Source organism: Mustela nigripes, chromosome 2 (assembly GCF_022355385.1).
Source record: "Mustela nigripes isolate SB6536 chromosome 2, MUSNIG.SB6536, whole genome shotgun sequence".
NCBI classification, from domain to species: Eukaryota; Metazoa; Chordata; class Mammalia; order Carnivora; family Mustelidae; genus Mustela; species Mustela nigripes.
Genome location: NC_081558.1, coordinates 101683991 through 101708635, shown reverse-complemented (window position 1 = coordinate 101708635; position 24645 = coordinate 101683991). Strand labels below are relative to the sequence as shown.

At 44.6% G+C, this 24645-nt stretch overlaps 1 long non-coding RNA gene across 1 annotated transcript in view; it reads right to left on the bottom strand.

Moving 5' to 3' along the window:
• Positions 1–21174: 21174 nt before the first annotated feature.
• The window catches only part of LOC132010020 (uncharacterized), a 22541-nt gene continuing 19070 nt past the window's right edge, over positions 21175–24645 (bottom strand). Inside the window, exon 4 of the long non-coding RNA XR_009402123.1 lies at positions 21175–21342. This is a non-coding gene — a long non-coding RNA (uncharacterized LOC132010020). The remainder of the gene's footprint in view (positions 21343–24645) is intronic.

Genomic DNA, 24645 nt, shown 5'->3' with positions numbered 1-24645 from the left:
TGGAATGGTCCCCAGTGACTGAGTCACATGATACAATAGTATATACTCATTAACATGCATGTGGGGACCTGCATTTCCAGGGACGACTAGGTGGCTCAGTCTGTTAAGCATCTGCCTTTGGCTCAGGTCATGATTCTAGGGTCCTGGGATTGAGGAAAGGAACCTGCCTTTCCCTCTGCCTACCTTTCCCCCTGCTTGTGGTCTCGCGCTCTCTCTCTGACAAATAAATAAATAATATCTTATAAAAAAATTACCAAACAGTGTGTTTGATATTATTTAATTTTGACTATTTTATATCTAAGTATGAGACAAAAATAGATTGGTTTTTCTCTTACTAGTGAGCCTACAGATAATTTGTGTCTCTTTTTTTTCCCGCTAATTTTTGAAAAATTTTTTGCAATAAATACAAATGGTGTGGATAATAAAAATATAAAGCAAATAAGAATAAATAAGATCTAGACTATCCTCTAGAGCTGGAGTGTAGTAGTGTAATCTGACAGATGTGAGCTGACTAAAGGGAAAAAAAGCACATGGGATCCTCGGGGAGCAATATTCCCAGGGGAGAAACCTCAGTCCCCATGTATCCTCCGAGGAAATAAAATCCTGCCCAAACACAGCAGGTTATTGAAACCCAGTCAACTGACTAATCAGCTCAGTGTTTGTTCCTTACCCTCAGCTCAAGGCAGAGCCCTGCCAGGTGGAGAGATAATGGGATTAGAAATGCAAAATTGATTTCAGGACCCCAGGGGACATCGGAGGGTGCCAGCTTTGGGTAGAGGTCAACAGCTCTGCTCCAGGCCTCGGAGCAAGTGCCAGGCCTTCTAGGCACTAGGGTGTCCTACCCTCACAGGGACAGACGGGTGGCAGAGCCTCCTCCCGAGGGACTCCCTTTTCTGTCAGTCCCCATCCAGGGAATTCTTCCTTACATCAAGTGAAGTGTTCTGCCACTATAATTATAAATATAATATTTTCATTGTTTCCCTCTGATTATAAAATACTCAAAAGATGTAAAAATGTGTCGGGGCACCTGGCTGGTTCATGTGACTCTTGATCTCGGGGTCATGAGTCTGAGCCCCACACTGGGTATAGAGATTACTTAGAAATAAATAAATGTTAAAAATAAATAAAGTTTTTCTGCCCTTAAAAAGTAAATAAATATAAATGTATATGTGAGGAAGAAAAATATGGTCGATAAACCCGTACTCCTGAAATACTGTTTTTTTAGTTAATTTTCCTTCTATACTTCATCTTCATTGGCATGTTGGCATCATGCCATGTCCTGTCAGTGGGATCCTGATCTCTTCATTTACCATCAAGAGTACAACACCCCCAGAGTCCCTAGAGAAAGGCCTTCTGGTCTCGTCGCTTGGGCCCAGGTCCCCAGACAGGGCTTTGCCCCCCCCCAAGATGACTGCTGACTGGAAAGTAGATACCTCTTTCCCCTGGTCTCCTCTGTCCTGAAAACCCTCAAGGAACCAGTCTCTCAACAGTGCCTGAATTCTCCTGGTGAACAACACATGGAGGGGAAAGGCAGGGTTGGGATTAAGAATGTAAAATCCAGGGGCCTGGGTGGCTCAGTGGGTTAAGCATCTGCCTTTGGCTCAGGTCATGATCCCAGGGTCCTAGAGTTGAGTCCCATGTCGGGATCCCTGCTCAGTGGGGAGCCTGCTTCTCCCTCTGCCTGCCACTCCCCCTCCCTCTAAATTTCCCATTCTGTAAAAAAAAAAAAAATCTTAAAAGAAATCAAACAATAAAATCCCCTGTAACTATGTTTCCTGGTTTATTAACATAATCAAGACAGTGCCCTGCAGGAAGGAACGCCAGACCCGCTTCATGAGGACACATCCTTCATTTCACAGTACATGTTCCTCACCGTTTCCACTGTCCGGGTCTGGCTCTCTGGGATCTCTCCCACAGCTTCAGAGAGACAGTTGTGATTTTGCTTGGCTTTGTTGCTAGTAACCCATATAGGAAAAGCTGGAGGGATCCCCCTCACACAGGTTGACCTGTTGCCGATTCTCTGAGTTGGGACCAGGTGGTTCCCACCTTTTGGCTTGGATGCTGGGCCATTTATGTGGCCCTCTCAGACGGTGAGACCCTGGAGAGTCTCCATCTCTGTCCTAGTCAGTCAGCTTGAGGTAACTGCCAAGGCCTGCAGGTTAACACAAGGCCCTAGATGGGCCCGACTGGTGAAGTCTACACAGGCCCAAACCCACTTACGTATCCCATTGAGCTAGCCTGAGGCCAAGGCCCACCTTCCTCAGCTTCCCTTACTTCCCCTGAAGCTACACTACTCAGAGCATAAAACCTCTCCTCCAATGGCAGCCATTTGTCTCTGGTTTATTATCATAATCCCCAAACCTTTACCTTCTAACTGGCTCCCTGCATCAGCCCTCCATGGAAATGCAAACTCTTTCTACAAGATGTTCCTCCAATAAAAAAACCTCTGGGTGAGGGGCACCTGGGTGGCTCAGGTCATGATCCCAGGATGCTGGAATGGAGCCCTCATGGGGCTCTCTGCTCAGCGGGGAGCCTGCTTCCTCCTCTCTCTGCCTGCCTCTCTGCCTGCTTGTCATCTCTCTGTCCAACAAATAAATAAAAATCTTTAAACAAACAAACAAACAAAACCCTCCAGGTGGTTTCCTACTTCACTCAAAATTAAACCCATTCTGGGGTGCCTGCGTGACTCAGTGGGTTCAGCGTCTGACTTCAGCTCAGGTCATGATACCAGGATCCTGGGATCAAGTCCTGAATAATTGGGCTCCCTGCTCAGCCGGGAGTCTTCTCCTTCTCCCTGGGTACTACCCCCGCCCCCGCCAAAAGTTTGTGCTCTCTCTCTCTCTTTCTCAAATAAGTAAAATCTTTAAAAAAAAGGGGTGGGGGGGGCGCCTGGGTGGCTCAGTGGGTTAAAGCCTCTGCCTTCGGCTCAGGTCATGATCTCAGGGTCCTGGGATAGAGCCCCGCATCGGGCTCTCTGCTCAGCGGTGAGCCTGCTTCCTCCTCTCTCTTGGTCTACTTGTGATCTCTGACTGTCAAATAAATAAATAAAATCTTAAGAAAAACAAAACAAAACAAAACAAGGTTAAATCCATTCCTTCCAAGGCCATCTTCTACGGCTCCACTGGGCTCCTTACAATACATCAAACATGCTAGGCCTTTGCATAACTGCGTCCTCTACCTGGAACTCCAACTCAGGTACCTATTTGGCCACCTCTCTTACCTCAAGTCTTTGCTCAAACCTCCCTTTCTCAGTGAGGCCCACTTTGTGCCCATACTTAATACTGCGGTCTGCATTCCCACCAGCACCCCTCATTCTGCTCTATGCTCCCTTTTTCAATAGCTCTATGGCCTTCTAATGTGCTATGTAATGAGCTCATTTATTATTATTATTATTATTTTAACTGTCCAGAGCCTACCACCCAGAGTGTAGTAGGCTCCAGGAGAGCAGGGATCTCTGTCCCTTTTGCTCAAGAATAGATCTCTAGAATGGTGCCCTGCACTTAGCAGGTATGCAAAAATAGGCATGGAATGAATAAACAAAAGATTTCTGTTTCTAGGAGGAAATTACTGATGGGGAAGAATGAGTATACTTTTACTTGAGGCCAGAGGCAGAAGTAGGGTGGAAAATGTCCACCAAAGCTTGAGCTCCCGGTTTGTTTTGGAATCTCCTGCTCATTTTCTCACTCTTCCTGGTCTTTGGTGGGGAGGAAGTATGTGCTATGCACACACACTCTAGTCGGTATGCAGGGCCCTTCTGGAGACTTCTAAGATAAACAGGCAGAGATGCCCTCGGTTTGCCTTAGGCCCCATCTTATGCCATCTAGGTGTGATCTCTGAGAACTTCTCAGACAATCCAGGACAATCTCAGGGAGTGAGGTACCCCTGACAAGGGTCCAGTGGGTGGAGGGCGGAGGGAGAGAATCCTTCTCTCTGGTGATATTTTTCTTCTTGGGTCCAGTTGGGTGTGTCTCACCTGGAAGAAATAGGATGAATTCAATGATGCTCTGAAAGTTCCCAAGACAGCTGGGATGTGGTGGGACAAGTAAATGTTTTGTAGACAGAGGATGTGGGTTCAGGTTCCACTGCTGCCAATGCTTAGCTGAGCAATAGCTTTGGAAACTTTTCCGTGGTAGGAAGAATGATGATCCCCAAAGATACACAGGCCTTAATCCCCAGAACTGGGAATGCGCTACCTGATTTGGCAAGGGAGACTTTGCTGATGTGATGAAGGCTACAGGCCCTAGCTCCCCGCTCCGCAGGAAGCCTGCTCACCATCTGCCTGCTCCTCCCCCTTCTTGTGCCCATGCGCTTGCTCAGTCTCTCTCTCATGTCACATAAATGAATACAGTCTTAAAAGGGCGCCTGGGTGGCTCAGTGGGTTAAGACGCTGCCTTCGGCTCAGGTCATGATCTTAGGGTCCTGGGATCGAGTCCCACATCGGGCTCTCTGCTCAGCAGGGAGCCTGTTTCCTCCTCTCTCTCTCTGCCTGCCTCTCTGCCTACTTGTGATCTCTCTCTGTCAAATAAATAAATAAAAATCTTTAAAAAAAAAAAAAGAACAGCTACAGGCCCTGATGTGGGCACATTGTCCTGGACCATCCTGGTGGGCCCAGTTTAATCACATGAGCCCTCAAACACAGAGAACTTTCTCTGACTGAAGGAAGAAGGCAGATGAGGCCTGAGGCGAGGTCAGAGAGGGGCTCCCCCATGGCTGCTGGCATTGGAGATGGAGGAAGGGAGCTACATGCCAAGGAACACAGGCCACTCCAGAGGCTGAGAAGGACCCGGAGCTGACAGCCTGCAGGGACACCAACCAGTCCCTCATCCTATACCACACGGAACTCAATTCTGCCAACTGCTGGCCTGAGCTTGGACACAGATTCATCTTCCAAACCACCAGAAAGGAACACAGCCCTGCTGACAGCTGACTTCAGTATTGCGAAGCCCAAATCAGAGAACAAGCTGAGCCAAGCTCTGCCCCGACATCTGACCTACAGAACGCTGAGATAATGCCATTTGTGTGGTTTTGAGCTATTACCTCTGTGTGTGTGTGTTTAAGATTTTATTATTTATTTATTTGACAGAGATAGCAAGAGCAGGAACAGAAGCAGGGGGAGTGGGAGAGGGAGAAGCAGGCCTTCTGCTGAGCCTGATGTGGGACTCGATCCCAGGACCCTGGGATCATGACCTGAGCTGAAGGCAGACGCTTAACCCGCTGAGCCACCCAGGTGCCCCTAAATTTGTGTTGATGTGTTACAGCAACAACAAAAAATGAATATTCTCTTGGAGCCTGGATATGCTCAGCTATAAAATGGGGGCAGTGATGACAGTATGCCTCTCGCTGACTTGCTCAAGAGACTAAATGAAATGGTTAAGTATGGAGGTGCTGGGGACACTGGAGGGTATTCTACGATCGAAGGCTCTAAGTTGTTCCATGACTGAGTAATCTACCCCTCAGTAATCCGGGGCTTTCCTCTCAGCCTGGAGAGAGACAGAGAGGGAAGCTCCCCAACTACTTGGTAGAGACCAGAACTCCAGCCATGTTCAAGAATACTGGAGAAGGGCCCAGATTCCTGAATATGCTAGTCCTGGGTAAGGCTCTTTCCTGTTGGGCTGTGGCCAAAGCTGCAGGGGAGGGAAGGGCCCAGGGTCAGAGGGGGTGAGGTGCCCATCCCTGGCTACCCCGAAAAGCCAAGCCACCACACCCCAGGGGAGGAGAGGCCAGGCAGGCAAGGTGGGGAGACAAAACTTTTATAATGGACACTTCTGAGAGCCCTTCCCTTCCCATCCTGCTTCAGTATGATTCAGCGAGTCTGGCCCTGCTATGCAGAATGGGGAGGCAAAGACAGAGACTCCAGGGAAACGTGAGGCCCTCCCCACGTCTACTGCGGCCCCTGGTTCTGGCCTCAGCTGCTGTTCTCTGTGCCTTAGGAGTCCCCTGGGGGCCCCCAGGCACCTTGGAGGTGTCCATCGCCCCTGGCTTCCCACTGGGTGCCCCTTCCCTCCCTCTCTGCCTGCCCTGTCTTGGTCAAAGAGGGAAGGGGCAGTCCCCAAGTTGGGAGCACAGAGCAAGAGTGGCAGGGACTCTGTCGCCGAGTCCTTCAATGCAGGGAGGAGGAAGCCCATCCTTCTAAAACACGCAAGAGGGCAGGGGATCCTTTTAACAGCTCCCGTGGGAAGCCAAGGCCACAGTGGTTGAGAGGAAAAGGGGTCATGGACCCCGCTGCCTGTTCCTACAACCCCCTAATGCACAGTTTCACCTCTCTGGGAAGTACTTCCCAGATCTCCTTCCCAATGTGTATTTATCAGCCAAGTGGAAGAGCTTCTTGAGGCCAAATGGCCCAAACCACTTGGGAAACTGAGGCCCACAGAGAGGGATCCTTGCATCACGGAGGCAGTTACTCTGAAGTGAGCAATGAGGCCTCAGACTTTTTCTCTCTCCAGAATCCACGCTCTGCACCCAATGAGCTGCATGACAAAGGAAGCTCAAGTCCCAGATGGTCCCCCACCTCCACCCAGTACCGGCCCTATCTCCTGCATCAGCGGGCAGCTTCTAGACAGGGGCCAAGCCATCCTGTTGATGCTTAGCCAGAGGGATTTATCGCAGAGGTAACCACCTTCTCCCAAGACAAAATAAAAACAGCCTCACTTCCAGATATTCATTCACGTATTTATTATTTATACCACACCCACTTCCAAAACCTATTTGAGGTGGCTCACAGTGAAAGCCACATGTACAACAGAGTTATTCAAAAGGGAATAAATGACCAGTCAGAACTTTTCAAGATTTTCAAACTGTGGGAGTGATTTTTTTTTTTTTTTTTTTAAAGGACCAAAGAGGTCTTTCAGCTGAGGTACTGGCAGGGTCAGGTCTTGAGGGTAGATATTTAAGTGTGCCTGGTCTGGTCGAGCAGTTAGGAGTGGAGCATCTGATGAGTACAGGAATCCGGTGGAGGAAAGAACAGCCATCAGCTGGCCAAGAGCAAGCGGGGAACTCAAAGACCCATTTTATCCCACCCCTCATTCTTCCCTCTTGGATGCCAAGGTGTGACGACGTGAGGCTTGGAGCTCTATCCGCTATCTTTTGGCCATGAGGCGAGACACACCCAATGCCCCGAGGATGACAGAGGGGAAGGAGCCTAGGTCCTGGAGGGCAGAGTTGAACTGCTGAACCAACCCTGAAGAGGCCACCCTCTGTTGTCTGAGAGCTGATGAAATGTTTCTATTGTGTAAGCCACCATTAGTCAGATGTTCTGTTACTTGCAATTGAGTGTCTACAAATGGATTAAATGTAAAGCTCCTTGTGGTCAGCAGGAGGTACAACAGAAGCACAGAGGGTGGGTGACTTGTTTTACCCAAATGGGTCCTAACAAGCTTCTTAGAAGACACCACTGAGGAGGGTCTTGAAGGATGAATAGAAGTCTGCTAGGCAGGCTGGGGAAGGCAGGGACATGCCAGGCAGGAAGATACACATGTAAAAGGCATGCAGGCAAGAAGGAAGATGCAGGTCAGAGGGGTCACTCACAGAGAGGCTGAGACATAAGGAGGCAGCAGCAGTTTCATAGGCAATGCGGTTTATCTGAGGCACAATTGTTGCTAATCGAGAAAGAATATGTCTCATGCTAGTATGTCAGAGCATCCAGCCAGACACTTCATGGCACAAATGAGGAAACTGAGCCCTGAGAAGAGGTATGAACTGACAGGCCACCCGGCCACCTGGAATGCAGTAAGCCTGTTCCTAGGACTAGCGCTCAGCCCTGCCATCCTCAACTCCAGTCATAACCATAAATGGCCATGGATCCAACAGAGAACAAAGGAGAACCCCGGGCCCAACAGGATGACACAGCCCTGCCTCCCCTCAAACAAAGAGAAGAGGGATCAACGTTTGAAGCACATGAATAGGGCCATCTCCCCAGAGTGAGGAAGTTAAAGATAAAATTCCTTAAGCCCATACTGATTACTTTTAATACCCTTTCAGAATTCCTAAGAAACTAAACTTTTATTTTAAAAAAAAGTAACAACAACAAACAAGCTTTGAAGTCATTTGAAGATAAGTATTTTGTGGGCCCAGGCTGGTGAGGGGATGGCTTCTGTGTATTTGGAAACAAACTTTGGTGAGCTCGTCACAGTTTGACAGGATTCTGCTGTGAGACCGCAGACGTATTTGTCAGCTCCTAGCTGAGAGAACGTTCCGTGGCCTCAGAGTCTGTCAAGACTTGCTCGCTGTTACCGAACCTTCACATGCAGGGCAGCCCAGGCCATGGGTTTAAGCCCCAGTGTCCTCACCTCCCCTTCCTCTCTCTCTGTGCTTTGGTTTCCTTTTCCACAAATAAGGACAAGAATAATGTCACCAACTCATTGCGCTGCTGTGAAGATCGAATGAGTTAGCGTTGAGACTGAGAGCAATGGTTACGCTTTGTTGGCATTCATTAGCACTGGTTCCAGAGATCTCGGTGGGGAGAAATAACCCAGCTGTGTACAGCCTGTCTGGGCCTCCTCAGGCCCAGGCTATTATGTGTGGTCTTTGGACCAACAGTAACTGTCACATGGGAAATGGTTAGGAAGGCTAAACCCAAGGCCTGACCCTTAGCCTACTGAGGCAGAATCTTCATTTTAGCAATATCCTCGGGATTCAGGTGAGCATTAAAGTTTGAGGAGCACTGAGACGGGCCCCTGAAATGAGTACCAAGGACATCCCCAAGTGATGGGGTTTTGCCCCTTTGCAGCCAGAATCTGCTGGCCCTCTTGGTCTTAAGGCCAGGGCTCCTGGAGCTACTGGGGATGCCTGACCCCAGCAGCCTGCCTCCTACTTCCTGCAAGTCTGTGTGGATGTGACTTCAGTATCTCATTCTCAGGGTTGAATCCAACAGGTGGAGGCACATGGGAGACCATGGTCTTGTGTTGAATTTGCCTGGAACAGGGAATGAGTGGTGCCTCTTTGTAGAACCTTTTATCTGAGGGTGACCTGCCACAAATTCCTCTTTCACACAGAGCTCAAGGCACCTTCCCCTAAAGGCCATATAAAGGCTGCCCACCCTGCCTCGGAGACAGTCATGGGACTGCCTGCAGGGATGAGTAATTCTGAGAAACTGAAGGCAACTAAAAAACCCTCAGCCGAGCGAGGGGGAATCATTCACTCATTTGTTCTCTCCAGCAACATTTTTAATTTTTTTAATTTATTTTTTCCCCAGTAACATTTTAAAAATAGATGACTGTACTTTACTTAATTGGCTCAAATGTTTCCACTTGCTCTAGGAGCCAGGAAATCTTTGATGTTGCCACTAAATATTTGTGTAGCTTAAACAGCTCATTTTCTGTGTCTGGGTTCACAAGGGATTAGTTGTCAAATGAGGGAAATTCTCTAGGATGAATTCTCTCTGCTCAGAAGTAAAATAAATATACCTGATTCACCAAATGGGGGTTCAGTTAGAAAGGACCAGGAAGGTCAAGCTATACTAAACCAATGCTGTCTGATACGGTTAGGGACAGCCGCCTGTGGCTATGAACCTTTGCGATATGGCTACTCTGAATTGAGATATGCTGCAAGTGTAAAATACATACCAGATTTTGAGACTTTGGGACACCTGGATGGCTCAGTCAGTTAAGCGTCTGCCTTTGACTCAGTTCATGATCCTGGGGTCCTGGGATAGAGTCCTGCATCAGGCTCCTTGCTCAGCAGGGAGCCTGCTTCTCCCTCTCCCTCTGCTCATGCTCTCTCTCTCTCAAAATAAATAAACAAAATCTTTAAAATTTTTTTTAAAAATTTAAAAAAGATTTTAAGACTTTGTATGACAAAAAGAATGTAAAATATCTCATTATTATTATGTGGATACATGTTGAAATTATAATATTTTAGGTATGTTGGGTAAAATAGCATACTTTACTATAATTAATTTCACCCGTTCTGGGTTTTTTTATTTTATTGTAAATGTGGCTACTAGAAGATGTAAAATTACATATTAAATTATACATCTGTTGAACAACACCATTCCAGAGCTACCTAACTTCTCCAAGTAAAGATGAATTTATCTTTGAATAGTGCCCTGTGGGAATCACTTCCAAATTTAACCATTGTGGAAATTACTCATTGTGAGCAAAATGAGAAATAATTTTACAGATATTCTAATGAAAGTTCCAGATTTTTGTTGTACCTCCCCAAAATATCCATTTGAATATGTAACCTATTGTTTTGTCTTTGGGGCTTGACATTAGTGCTTAGTTGACTGGGAACCAGGGACAGGTCTCTGGAGGAGGAGGATAATTCTTCAGGTCCTACTTTAATGACCTGGAAGAGAGATAAATGAAGATCTGAAATGAAAAGACCTTTAGAGGCACCTGGGTGGCTCAGTGGTGATCTCAGGTTCCTGGGATCAAGCTCTGCTTTCTGCTCCCCGCTCTCTCTCTCTGCCTGCCTCTCTGCCTACTTGTGATCTCTCTGTCTGTCAAATAAATAAATAAAATCTTAAAAAAAAAAAAAAAAAGGACCTTTAAACGCTGGGAATGGTATTGCCATGTATTTCCTGATACAGCAAGTTCTTCCCAGGCACATGAGGCAGTGTTTTGTGGTTTGGATAAAGACTGGAAGCAGGGGCACATGGGTGACTCAGTCAGTTGAGCATCTGCCCTTGGCTCAGGTCATGATTGGGGTGGAGGGGTGGGGGTCTTGGGATCCAGCCCTGCATCGGTCTCCCTGCTCAGTGGAGAGTCTGCTTCTTCCTCTCCCTCTGCCCCTTCCCCCACTTGGGCACTCTCTCTTTCTCTCTCTTTCTCTCTCTAATGAAAGTTCCAAATAAATAAATAAATAAAACCTAAAAAATAAAAATAAAAACAACACTGAAAGAATAGCAAAACAGTAGCAGCAGCTTATAGGAAGGAAATTACCAGATCATGCCCCTATGGATCAACTTCCTCTTATGAAATTCCCCCAAGCAGCCCTGTACTCATTTTGCCATGCAGACTTTGAGAAACTGAAGCTTTCCTTCCTTCGCCTTCTGGCTTTTTGACCAGCTGCCATTTCAGCAGGCCTGGTCTGGACGCCTCTTCCCCCTTGCACATGTCTGACCTTGCTCTGTGCAGGGGCTTCCTAGGCTGGGGTCCAAGGGGGCAGTCAGAGGGAGGGTTGCAAGGGCACAAGAGAGGAAGAGCGTCTGCTTGAGTGTCCGCTCTGGGCCTCTCTTGGTTCCAGCTGAAGCCTGCTGCCGAGCAACAGCCCAGCAGATCCAGAGTGGCTCCCACTCCTGGGTTCTACGGACTCTACCCGATTCTCTGAGCCCTTGACTGTTAAACATGGAACAATGTGCATGGGGCCATTGCACCTCCCCCCGCACCAAGGACCATGTCCTGTGGGGCACGAGGACTGTATGGCCTGTGCCCTTTGCGCCAGTTGCTTGGGCCATGTACAATAAGCCCATTTTTCTCTCAGTGTTTTGGAGAGGAACCAAACTCCCTTGACCTAAGCTCTCATTGTACAAACAAAGGATTCCTCAAAAAGCCCTAGAATGAAAGGGTCATAGTGACTATACTTTTGGAATAAACAGTACAGATAGAGGATCAGATAAGAACGGGCTTATTTGTGGTGTGAACGGAGCTAGCTGCTTATTTCATGGAAGCCACTTGCTCCAGCCTCCACCGTGCATCCTCTCCGTCCACCCCAGCCACGAAACACTGAGCTTCCCACGACAAGGATCCAGAGGAGGGACCCCAGGCTCCACAGTCCCAGCAGGGAGGGGGCATTTTTGATTCTGGTCCTCCCAGAGCCAGGTGCCCCTGGAGCCCTGGGCTGTCCCAGCTGGTCTGGCCCTGACTGTTTCCTATATCAGGATTAAAACAAGAGTCATTCAAGCCCACCTGCCTTCCTTCCCCCTCTTTCTTGCTCCCTCCCTCCTCTTTTCTTTTCCTCCTTCCTTCCTCTCTTCCTTCCTTCCTTCCTTTCTTTCTCTTTCCTTCTTTCTTTCTCTCCCCCACTTTCTCCTCCCTTCCTTCCTTCCTCTCTCCCTTTCTTTTCTTCCTTCCTTCCTTCCTTTCTTTCTTTCCCTTTATTTTTCCTTCCTTCCTTCCTTCCTTCCTTCCATCAGTCCCTTGTTTTTCATTTTTGCCTTATCTTGACAGTTTGCTGTGTTTTTAGCAAAATAGACAATTTAAGAACAGGCCAAGAGTTTCTCTCAGGACCTAAACCTGTTTCGAGGAAGAGGAAGAGCTCCTGATCTCCGTGCAGCTGAGTCAGGGGCTCGTGAGTTTTACATTTGGTTGCTCCAATGTAAAAATGTAAGGTGACTCTCTGCCCTGAATATTTTTGCTGGAGTCCACCTCAGGATCCAGCCCCCCTGCCTTCCCTCCCCCCGACCCCAGGCCTGGCCCAGATGGTGGCTTTCTGAGGAGACTCACTGTGAGGTGTCGTCTGGAGCTGTAAGTCGGGAGCAGACGGCATCGGCTACTTAAGAGGCAGCCTAGTGGGCAAGTTCCATCCATCAGTGCCCGCTTGCTTTTTCCCTCCACAGCCAAGGCCACTTAACTCCAGCCATGTGTTCAGGAACGATCCTGTTTTAGATCAGGAGCTGAATTTGATTCCAGTTCTACTCTGACACTATTATTTATTTATAGTTGTAATCATTAACCATTTGTTGCACTCTTTCCATGTGTCAGCTACTCTACAGATACTGACATTTAAAACTCCAGGAGAAGAAAGCAAGCAAGCTCTGGGAGCTTGGCATAACTATGAAGGTCACGTAGAACATGACAAAACTGAGGTTGACGAGATTCAGGGACTCAGACCCAGGTGAAGTTCCCTCCAGCTCCAAGTCTACATTTTGTCTTTCTTGATTTTTTTTAACTGTAAAATGTGTTCTTAAAATAGTATCTACGCACATATAAATGATTTAATGCATTACAACATATATATATTTATATACAAATAATATGTTGGTTACACAGTTTATTATTTTTAAGATTTTATTTATTTGTTTGAGACAGAAAAAAAGGGAGAGAGCACATGAGCAGGGGGAGCCTGACATGGGGCTTGATCACAGGACCCCAGATTCATGACCTGAGCCAAAGGCTGATGCTTAACCCATTGAGCCACCCAGGCCCTTCTGTTGGCTATACAGTTTAGTGATATATCTGTGGTTTGCTTTTTGCTTTCTTTATAGAATTTTTTAATAAAAATAAATTCTTAATTTTAATGGAATAGAATTTAGCAACATTGTCTTTTATGATTTGCCCTTTTCCATACCATATTTAAAGACTCATTTCCTATTCCAAAGTCATAAAGATGGTTTCCGATATTGCTTTCTAGCTTGGCCTTTTATGTTTATATCTTTAATCAAGCTAAAGGTCTTTTGTATGGGTTTTTTGGTTTTGGGTTTTGTTTTTGTTTTTGTTTTTGAGCGTGATATAAAGTATACTAAGTAGCAGACATTGTATGTGTGTGGTCTTTATTTTATTTTATTTTTTTTTTAAAGATTTTATTTATTTATTTATTTGACAGAGAGAAATCACAAGTAGATGGAGAGGCAGGCAGAGAGAGAGAGAGGGAAGCAGGCTCTCTGCCGAGCAGAGAGCCCGATGCGGGACTCGATCCCAGGACTCTGGGATCATGACCTGAGCCGAAGGCAGCGGCTTAACCCACTGAGCCACCCAGGCGCCCTGTGTGTGGTCTTTAAACACACACAGGAACTAAACAAACCAGGTTTACTTCTTCCAGTTAAATTTTACAAGATTTTATTTAGTATCTACTGTGGGTCTATCTAGATAGAAGTAGGTCCTGTATAGGAAAAAAAAAGAAGGAAATTACAAATTATGAAAGTTCTGAATAATTAATTAAGAGTTAACTGTTAAGGAGAATGCCACATATTTTTTAGCTTCCTGATTGATTGTTTTCACATGGGTATATATATAGTTCATGTAGGTTCTGTGGGCCACTGGGGACTCCCAAACTCATTTCCTTTGAAATGAGTCGTAATTGCTTCTTGGCCTTTTTGGCTAAGATCGAGTGTGGAACGAGTCTGGTAAGCACTGTGTGGCAAGCCTTGTGTTCTCATTCACGGTCTCTTTTGTAACTTACCTTTCTATGCTATGGTCCAGAAATTTTTCTTAAGATCCTACAATGATCCTCTACTTTTCCACAAGAAGAGAGAAATGTCTATGAACAACTAAATGCTTCACATGGCTAGATGCTGCCAAACCTCGGGATGAACATGGTTAAAATCAATTGGATTTTAAACATGAAACCATGTTTCAGTCATTAGGTCCAAATAATTGGCTTACCGTCAACCGACCATTGCCACTCTAGGTTAACCACTCAAAGCCAATAGTCCATTATGTTTGAATTTGTAGAAAGGTGGTAGTTAGGGGAGATCTTTCTCATCCAATATGAAAAATTCCTTTTATTATAAAGTCACTATAGTGAGGGTTTCAACAAAGGCTTCTGGAAGGCCTTTGCAGCCAGACTCTTCATACAAAACAAATGGCACTTACAAAGGGAAAGAAAACATCTCCAACAGTACAGAAAGCTACAAATTGAAAAACAAATTTCTCTTTCCCTCTTTTCTACCTTGACCCATTCCCTAGAGCTGACCATTATCTGTAATCTCTTATGTGTCCTTTCAGAAATTATTTTTAAGCATGTGTAAGGAAAAAATATTTCTGTTTCCTCTTTTATAACACAAATGGACACATCCATATAACCACCACTCAAAATGAGATAGTAACATTTCCATTCCCCAGAAGGTTTCTCATGCCCCTTTCCAGTCAGTTCCCACTATCCCCACTTCCTGATCCACCCACCCCCACCCCCACCCCGCTGCCAAGGCAACCATGTTGCAACTTGCTTTTTTGAATACATCTATCTTGGATGTGATTTGGAGTGCTTTGAGCTCTACCTTATTCTTTTAAATAGTTGTATAGTATGCATGATGTGGATGCATCAGAATTCCTTATAGATAGACATTAGGAATGTTGCCATTAAAAAGAAAGCACAAACAATATCGATGCAGTGCATAAATTCTAAGTGACAGCAAGACAGTCTCACAGCATGAAGCCCCAGGGTCCTCTGTCTCAATATGGATCCCTGGTCTTACCCTTCCTTGGGTTGTGTTTACAATCTCTGCTCCATCCAGTGAAATCCCAAGTCCCGCTTTATCTATGTAAGATGATGCTATTATTTAAAAATCATCACCAGGAAAAAAAAAAGTAGATACTATTAATCCTACCAATAAACACAATATTTCTAAAAATCTCATGACAGGAACTACCCCTCTTCAAGGGAGCTCACTAGGTCTCAGTTGGTGCATTTGTACATTATGGGGAGGGATAAGATTGAGCACTAAGGGTCTTTCTTCCTAAGTGGGCAAATGAATATAATTGTGGGCATAAATCTGAAGGGTTTTGTTTTTCATTTTAAGATTTTATTTATTTATTTGACAGTGATCCCAAGCAGGCAGAGAGGCAGGGAAGCAGGCTTCCTGCTGAGCAGGGAATATGACTCAGGGCTCCATCCCAGGACCCTGGGATCATGACCTGACCTGAACGCAGAGGCTTTAATCCCCTGAGCCACCCAGGCATCCCTGAGAGTTTTTTTTTTAACAACCAACAAAAACAAAGTGAGATAGAGGCACTGCTGACCAATAAATTCTTAAAAAAAAAAAAAATCCCTGGGTGGCTCAGTGGGTTGAGCTGCTGCCTTCGGCTCGGGTCATGGTCTCAGGGTCCTGGAATCGAGTTTCGCATCGGGTTCTCCTGCTCAGCAGGGAGCCTGCTTCCTCCTCCTCTCTCTCTCTGCCTGCCTCTCTGCCTACTTGTGATCTCTCTCTGTCAAATAACTAAATAAATGATCTTTTTTTTTTTTTAAAGATTTTATTTATTTATTTGACAGAGAGAGATCACAACTAGGCAGAGAGGCAGACAAAGAGAGAGGAGGAAGCAGGCTCCCGGCTGAGCAGAGAGCCTGATGCGGGGACTCCATCCCAGGACTCTGGGATCATGACCTGAGCCGAAGGCAGAGGCTTTAACCCACTGAGCCACCCAGGCGCCCCAGTAAATAAAAAATCTTAAAAAAAAAAATCCCATGTTGATATGTAATAAAATATGTAGTACAGAGGAATGACTGATATGCTCTTCTACTTAAGGAGTAACACATTTGGGAGCATATACAAGAGTGAATGAATATTTGCTTCTGGTAAGAGTCAAAGCAAATAATAACGTTAAATTATGTCAAAATAAAACCAATGTGATCTTGATAACTAGAGTAGTTTTATGCATGGGACTTTGTGTCTGTCATGAACAGTGTCAGTTGGAAATCTAGAACATCTCTTATCTAACAACAGATTATCATGACAAGCTTGGTCAACAGACCCAAGACCAGGACACCTGGGTGGTTCAGCTGGTTAAGTGGCTGACAGAGCCTCAGGTCATTCTCTCGTGGTCCTAGGATCGAGCCCTGGGTCAGTCTCCCTGCTCCGTGGGGAGACTACTTCTTCCCTTCCTCTATTTCTGCCCCTTCCCCTGCTCATGTTCAGTCTCTCTTTCAAATACGTAATTTTTTTTTTTTTTTAAACAACAGATCCAAGACCATGTCTCTCTAAAAATAAAGAAAGCTAAAACTGGCCACGTAGACCACAGGACCAGAGGAAACAGCCGTTCCCAGTGAGAAGAGATTCTCTCGGCTGCGCCTCCACTTACCAGCACCTGCTCTGCACCCCAATAACACACACTGGAGAGAATTTTGCCCAATTGAATTACTATTAATATGACTATGGCCCCCAAAGTGGTAAAATACACATTTTTTTTTTTAAGAAGATTTTATCTATTTATTTGACAGAGAGAGAGCAGGAGAGCACAGGCAGGGGGAGCAGTAGGCAGAGGAAGAGGGAGAAGCACCCCCCCCACCCCCTCTTTGAGCAGGGAACCTGATGTAGGGCTTGATCCCAGGACCCTGGGATCATGACCTGAGCTAAAGGCAGTTGCTTAACCAACTGAGCCTCCCAGGCTGCCCCTACAGTACACATTTAAAAGATGTGTTGGAGGGCGCCTGGGTGGCTCAGTGGGTTAAGCCGCTGCCTTTGGCTCAGGTCATGATCCCAGCGTCCTGGGATCGAGTCCCGCATCGGGCTCTCTGCTCAGCGGGGAGCCTGCTTCCTCCTCTCTCTCTGCCTGCCTCTCTGTCTACTTGTGATTTCTGTCTGTCAAATAAATAAAATCTTAAAAAAAAAAAAAAAAGATGTGTTGGAACATTTTATGTGTACACAGTTTCAAACAGTGTCAAGGACTTCTGAGGACCCTCCTTGGAAATGTAGAATAGTCTTTCCTGAGTCCCATAGATTTACATGCATTCTTTCTCATCTCTGCAGCTGAATCAGTGACCTGCAAGGTAGCCAGGAGTATGGGCATTAGTTCTCCTAGTGTTTTCAAGGCCTGAGCTTCACTTTGCAACCTGGACTTTTTTTTTTTTTTTTTTTTTAAGATTTCATTCATTTATTTGACAGAGATCACAAGTAGACAGACAGGCAGGCAGAGAGAGGGGGAAGCAAGGCTCTCCGCTGAGCAGAGAGCCTGATGCGGGGCCCGATCCCAGAAGCCTGGGATCATGACCTGTGACGAAGGCAGAGGCTTTAACCCACTGAGCCACCCAGGCACCCTTGCAACCTGGAATTTTACTCCTGCGTGTTTCCCTCTTTCCTTAAATCCCTGAAGTTAGGGCTCCATTAAGGAACTCATTATTACTAAAATTTAAAATTGGGGAGCACCTTGCTGGCTCAGTAGGTGGAGCACATGACTCTTGGTCTCAGGGTTGTGAGTTCAAGAACCACACTGGATGTACAGATGACTTAAAAATTAAAAAAATCCAGGTGTCTGGGTGGCTCAGTCGTTAAGCATCTGCCTTCGACTCAGGTCATGATCCCACGGTCCTGGAATCAGCTCCCCGCTCCGCAGAAACCCTGCTCCTCCCGCTCCCCCTTCTTGTGTTCTGGCTCTTGCTGTGTTTTTCTCTCTGTCAAATAAATAAATAAAATCTTAAAAAAATAAAAATAAATAAATAAACAAATAACCTTAAAAAATATTTAAAAATTTTGATTAGTCTTGAAGATTTTTGCCCCTTTTTTTTACTCAGCACAACCAGTGGGTTTTTCCTTTCTGCTTAACTTGAGATGTCAGAGCAAAAGCAAAAACTCAATTTTTACTAAGGAGCCTTACAGAACGAAACAACTTTAATGGCAAATACTTTTGAGAAGCGTGATTTGGATTGTTCCTCTTCTGTGGTTTGTGGGATTGTGAAAAAAATTTTTTTCACTTGGGTAGGAGCGGAGGAAACATTAGGACTTTTGTATTTTTTCCCCGTCTCTTGATCATTTTCTACAGATTACTGAGTCTGAAGGAGATGGTGTCCTTTAGGGGACCCAGGAGGGTACATGGCCAGTATGAAGACGAACCCCTTAGACTGTCAGTGACGCGGACATTTAATAATCAAACCATGCAGCTGTTGCAGGAAGGGGGTCCGGGAAGAAGACTAAGACGAAGATTTGCACACGGGACGTCATTAAAGATGTCCTCACAACTAACATCTGCAGGGAAGGGAGGGAGGTCAGCAGGGTGGAGAGAGGTTGGCCTGGGCCACAGCTGGAGCACAGGCCTCAGCCAGTCCTACAACGAGAAGCTTCTGGAACTGGGTGACCCTTTCCATGGGGATGACATGAGACAGGTCTCTTTAGGCTTGGGTAATCTCCAGAGAGAGACTTCCCTTGTCCTGAGTCCATTCTACCGAGCACCCTTCTGATTACACTTCCATTACCTCTATAGTGTTTTTTGTTTGTTTGTTTGCTTGTGTTTTGATAGGAAAAGAATGTCCTGCATAGCTGCCCAGGGAAAGGTCTGGAATAGCTCAGAGTTTTATTTTTATTTTTTTAAAGATTATGTATTTATTTATTTATTTGACAGACAGAGATCACAAGTAGACAGAGAGGCAGGCAGAGAGAGAGAGAGGGAAGCAGGCTCCCTGCTGAGCAGAGAGCCCGATGTGGGGCTCCATCCCTGGACCCTGAGATCATGACCTGAACCGAAAGCAGAGGCTTTAACCCACTGAGCCACCCAGGCACCCCGAGTTTTATCTTTATACTTGTTTTACCCCTATGTCATTCCAAAACAAGGATTTGTGGTGGCCATGGAGGTAAATACAACTTTTAAATTACTGTATTAGCTACCATTTATTTAGTCCTACTCTAGGCTGTGTAGCAAGCTAATTATTTCACATATTTTGTTAACCCTCAGAACAACCCTGTGAAGTAGGTCCTATTATCTTATAGGTGAGGACAACTGTTGCAGGTAGGGTGTCTGAGAAACAGACCAAGAGGGAGATATGCACACAGGAAGTTTATTGAAAAGGTCCTTGGGATTACTACCTGCAGGGAGTCGGGCAGCAGGATGGGGAGAGACTGGTGAACCGCAACACAGAAGGTTGGACTGGTTCCGAGTCTGTTGTTTTAACCATTTGGTCCTGTGGAGGATGAGGTGGACATAAGACAAAACCAGATGGATAGGGCCCCTATCTAAAAAGTACACGCCCTATAGTCCTGCACAGTCACTGGCAGAGCGCCCCAGAATTGATTCTAACTTCCTGGGGCTATGTTAGAGAAAGAAACACAATCAGGCACCAGATTCCCAGCAGCGCCCCTGCGGTAAAAGCAAACCCACAATGGAAGAAGTCAGAAGAATGGTTACATTTGTGGGAAGGCTACTTACTGACTGAGAGGTGGCAGGCAGGAGACTGTTCTGTGTTGGGAATCAGGAGCTGATTACACAAGTTCAAGTATACATGAGCATTTTAATAGTCCTACACAGAAGGTCTGTGAAGTTTAGTATATGAATGTTATACTTGAGTAAAAAAAAAGATCAAAAGTCTGATTGACCCAGTTTATCAGAAGAAAGTCAGTCTTTTCTGGTCCTGAAGCCCAGCAAAATTCCCAGAGCCTCAAAAGATAGCCATTGTGTGAGAAGGCAGGGGCATGATGCTAAAAATTTAGTGACAGTGCTAACAACCATCAGACCTGCAAGTAGCTCAGCTCCAGGGAGACCCACCCACAATGTTGTAAAAAGCACAGACCCCGTCAGCCAAGGCTCCTCTTCCCCATTCTGTCTCTTTCTGTGGAAGAAGGGGGCTTTTGGCTGAGGAGGAAGGAAAGGCTCCACTCCAGTCCATAGCTCCACAGTGGTTGTTCCATGGTTGAGTGGGTGAGAGAGGACCAGGAAGCCCCCAAGTAGGCTGTGGCCTGTGTGGTTGCCAGAAACACTCCAGACCTGATAACTTACTCTTCTGCCATCCCAGTGAACCTTGAGTATTAGCCAGCTGATCAACCATGCAGCCCTCAGGTCTTGTGCTTCATCTGAACCCAAGCCAACGTGGGCTCTGGAGTCAGTTGACCTGGATTCAGATTCTACCTTGTACACCTTACTCATTGGGCAAATTCCTAACCACTCTAAGTTTTCTCAGCTGTATGTTGAGTGTGATGATTACATGAGTACTTACCTTACTGCATCATTGTGAGAATTGACTGACATGATGTACACACAGTCCATGACAGAGTGTATGTGTTGAGCATGAGTAGGTTATTTGCAAGAATCTATAATCTGCATTGTGATCAGCGTAAGAGAATGATATGCCTCATTGTGTAGCAGAAATAGACATAATATGGAAGTGAGAAAGCCAGGGTTTGTTTTTAAATAAATAATCGCCTTCTTTTTTCATGGTTAAAGAAATGTGGTTGAGGGAAACAGGAAGATGTTGGTCAAGGGGTACAAAATTTCAGTTCTGCAAGATGAATAAACCCTGGAGATTTAATGTACAGCAATATGACTATGGTTAGTAAGATTGTTTCATATATTTGAGAATTGCTAAGAGGGTAGAACAGAAGTATTTTTACTACCAGAAGAAGATGGCAACTATGGGAGGAGAGAGATATATTAAGTAGCTTAATTGTGGAAACTATCTCACAGTGTATATGTATATCAAATTGTACTCCCTAAATATATGCAATTTTGAGTTGTCAGCTACACCTCAAGAAAGCTGGAAAAAAATGATGAGTTTTGTTTTTTTCATTGTTCAAAGGACTACACATTCATTAAGAAGCATTTAATGAAAAAGAAAAAAGTTTTATTTTATTTTATTTTTTTTTTTAAAGATTTTATTTATTTACTTGAGAGAGAGACAGTGAGAGAGAGCATGAACGAGGAGAAGGTCAGAGAGAGAAGCAGACTCCCCATGGAGCTGGGAGTCTGATGCGGGACTCGATCCCGGGACTCCAGGATCATGACCCGAGCCGAAGGCAGTCGTCCAACCAACTGAGCCACCCAGGCGTCCCTGAAAAAGAAAAAAGTTTTAAACATTACCTGCCATTCAGCAGACTTATCCACAGAGACCTGGAAGGCCAGAAAGAACTGGCATGATATATTCAGAGCACTAAATGAGAAAAACATTCAGCCAAGATTACTATATCCCGCTAGGTTATCATTGAAAATAGAAGGAGAGATAAAAAGCTTCCAGGACAAACAAAAACTAAAAGAGTTGTGAACACCAAACCAGCTCTACAGGAAATATTGAAAGCATCCTCTAAACAAAGAGAGAGCCTAAAGTAGTAGGCCAGAAAGGAACAGAGACAATATACAGTAACAGTCACTTTACAGGCAATACAATGGCACTCAACTCATATCTCTCAATAGTTACCCTGAATGTAAATGGGCTAAATAACCCAATCAAAAGACACAGGGTATCAGAATGGATGAAAAAACAAAACCCATCAAGATGTTGTCTACAAGAAACTCATTTTAGACCCAAAGACACCTCCAGATTTAAAGTGAAGGGGTAGAAAACAATTTACCATGCTTATGGACATCAAAAGAAAGCTGGGGTGGCAATCCTTATATCAGATAAATTAGATTTTAAACCAAAGACTATAATAAGAGATGAGGAAGGACACTATATCATACTCAAAGAGTCCATCCAACAAGAATATATAACAATTTTAAATATCTATGCCCCCAACATGGGAGCAGCCAACTACATAAACCAATTAATAACAAAATCAAAGAAACACATTGACAATAATACAATAATTGTAGGGGACTTTAACACCCCCCTCACTGAAATGGACAGATCATCCAAGCAAAAGAACAACTAAGAAATAAAGGTCTTAAATGACACACTGGACCAGATGGACATCACACATCTATTCAAAACATTCCATCTCCAAACAACAGAATACACACTCTTCTCTAGTGCACATAGAATGTTCTCCAGAATAGATCACATCCTGGGTCACAAATCAGGTCTCAACCAGTACCAAAATATTGGGATCATTCCCTGCATGTTTTCAGACCACAATGCTCTGAAGCTAGAACTCAATCACAGGAGGAAATTTGGAAAGAACCCAAATACATGGAGGCTAAAGAGTATCCTACTAAAGAATGAATGGGTCAACCAGGAAATTAAAGAAGAATTGAAAAAATTCATGGAAACAAATGATAATGAAAACACAACTGTTCAAAATCTGTGGGACAAAGCAAAGGTGGTCCTGAGAGGAAAATATATAGTGATATAAGCCTTTCTCAAAAAACAAGAAAGATCTCAAACACACAACTTAACCCTACACCTAAAGAAGCTGGAGAAAGAACAACAAAGAAAGCCTAAACCCAGCAGAAGAGAAATCATAAAGATCAGAGCAGAAATCAATGAAATAGAAACAAACAAACAAACAAAAAAAACCAAACCAAAACCAACCAAACAAACAAACAAAACAATAGAACAAATCAACGAAACCAGGAGCTGAAAGAATTAATAAGATTGATAACCCCCTGGCCAGACTTATCAAAAGGAAAACAGAAAGGATCCAAATAAATAAAATCATGAATGAAAGTGGAGAGGTCACAACCAACACCAAAGAAATACAAACAATTATAAGAACATATTATGAGCAACTATAGGCCAGCAAATTTGACAATCTGGAAGAAATGGATGCATTCCTAGAGACCTAAAAGCTACCAAAACTGAGCCAGGAAGAAATAGAAAACCCAAACAGACCCATAACCAGTAAGGAGATTGCAGTTATCAAAAATCCCCCAACAAACAAGAGCCCAGGGCCAGACGGCTTCCCAGGGGAATTCTACCAAACTTTTAAAGAAGAATTCCTATTCTTCTGAAACTGTTCAAAAAACTAGAAATGGAAGGAAAACTTCCAAACTCATTTTATGAAGGCAGCATTACCTTGATCCCAAAACCAGACAAGACCCCATCAAAAAAGAGAATTACAGACCAATATCCTTGATGAACACGGATGTGAAAATTCTCACCAAAATACTAGCCAATAGAATCCAACAGTACAGGGCACCTGGGTGGCTCAATGGCTTAAGCCTCTGCCTTCGGCTCAGATCATGATCTCAGGGTCCTGGGATTGAGCCCTGCATGGGGCTCTCTGCTCAGCGGGGAGCCTGCTTCCTCCTCTCTCTCTCTCTCTCTACCCACTTCTCTGCCTACTTGTGATCTCTCTCTGTCAATATAAAGTCTTAAAAAAAAAAAATCCAACAGTACATTTAAAGGGTTATTCACCATGACCAAGTGGGATTTATTCCTGGGCTGCAAGGTTGGTTCGACATCCACAAATCAATCAGTGTGAAACAATACATTAATAAAAGAAAGAACAAGAACCCTATGATACTCTCAATAGATGCTGAAAAAGCATTTGACAAAGCACAGCATCCTTTCTTGATCAAAACTCTTCGAAGTGTAGGAATAGAGGGTTCATACCTCACTATCATCAAAGCCATCTATGAAAAACCCACAATGAATATCATTCTCAATGGAGAAAAACTGAGAGCTTTTCCGCTTAGGTCAGGAACACGACAAGGATGTCTATTATCACCACTGCTATTCAACATAGTACTAGAAGTCCTAGCCTCAGCAATCAGACAACAAAAAGAAATTAAAGATATCCAAATTGGCAAAGAAGAAGTCAAACTATCACTCTTTGCAGATGATATGATACTTTATGTGGAAAACCCAAAAGACTCCACTCCTAATCTGCTAGTACTTGTACAGGAATTCAGTAAAGTGTCAGGATACCAAATCAATACACAGAAATCAGTTGCACTTCTATACACCAACAACAAGACAGAAGAAAGAGAAATTAAGGAATTAACCTCATTTACAATTACACCCAAAACCATAAGATACCTAGGAATAAACCTAACCAAAGAGGCGAAGAATCTCTACTTAGAAAGCTATAAAATTACTCATGAAAGAAATTGAGGAAGACACAAAGAAATGGAAAAATGTTCCATGCTCGTGGATTGGAAGAACAAATATTATGAAAATATCTATGCTACGTAAAGCAATCTACACATTTAATGCAATCCCTATCAAAATACCATCCATTTTTCCCAAAGAAATGGAACAAATAATCCTAAAATTCATATGGAACCAGAAAAGAACTCAAATAGCCAGAGGAATGTTGAAAAAGAAAGCCAAAGTTGGTGGCATCACAATTCCAGACTTCAAGCTCTATTACAAAGCTGTCATCATCAAGACAGCATGGTACTGGCACAAAAACAGACACATAGGTCAGTGGAACAAAATAGAGAGCCCAGAAATAGATCCTCAACTCTATGGTCA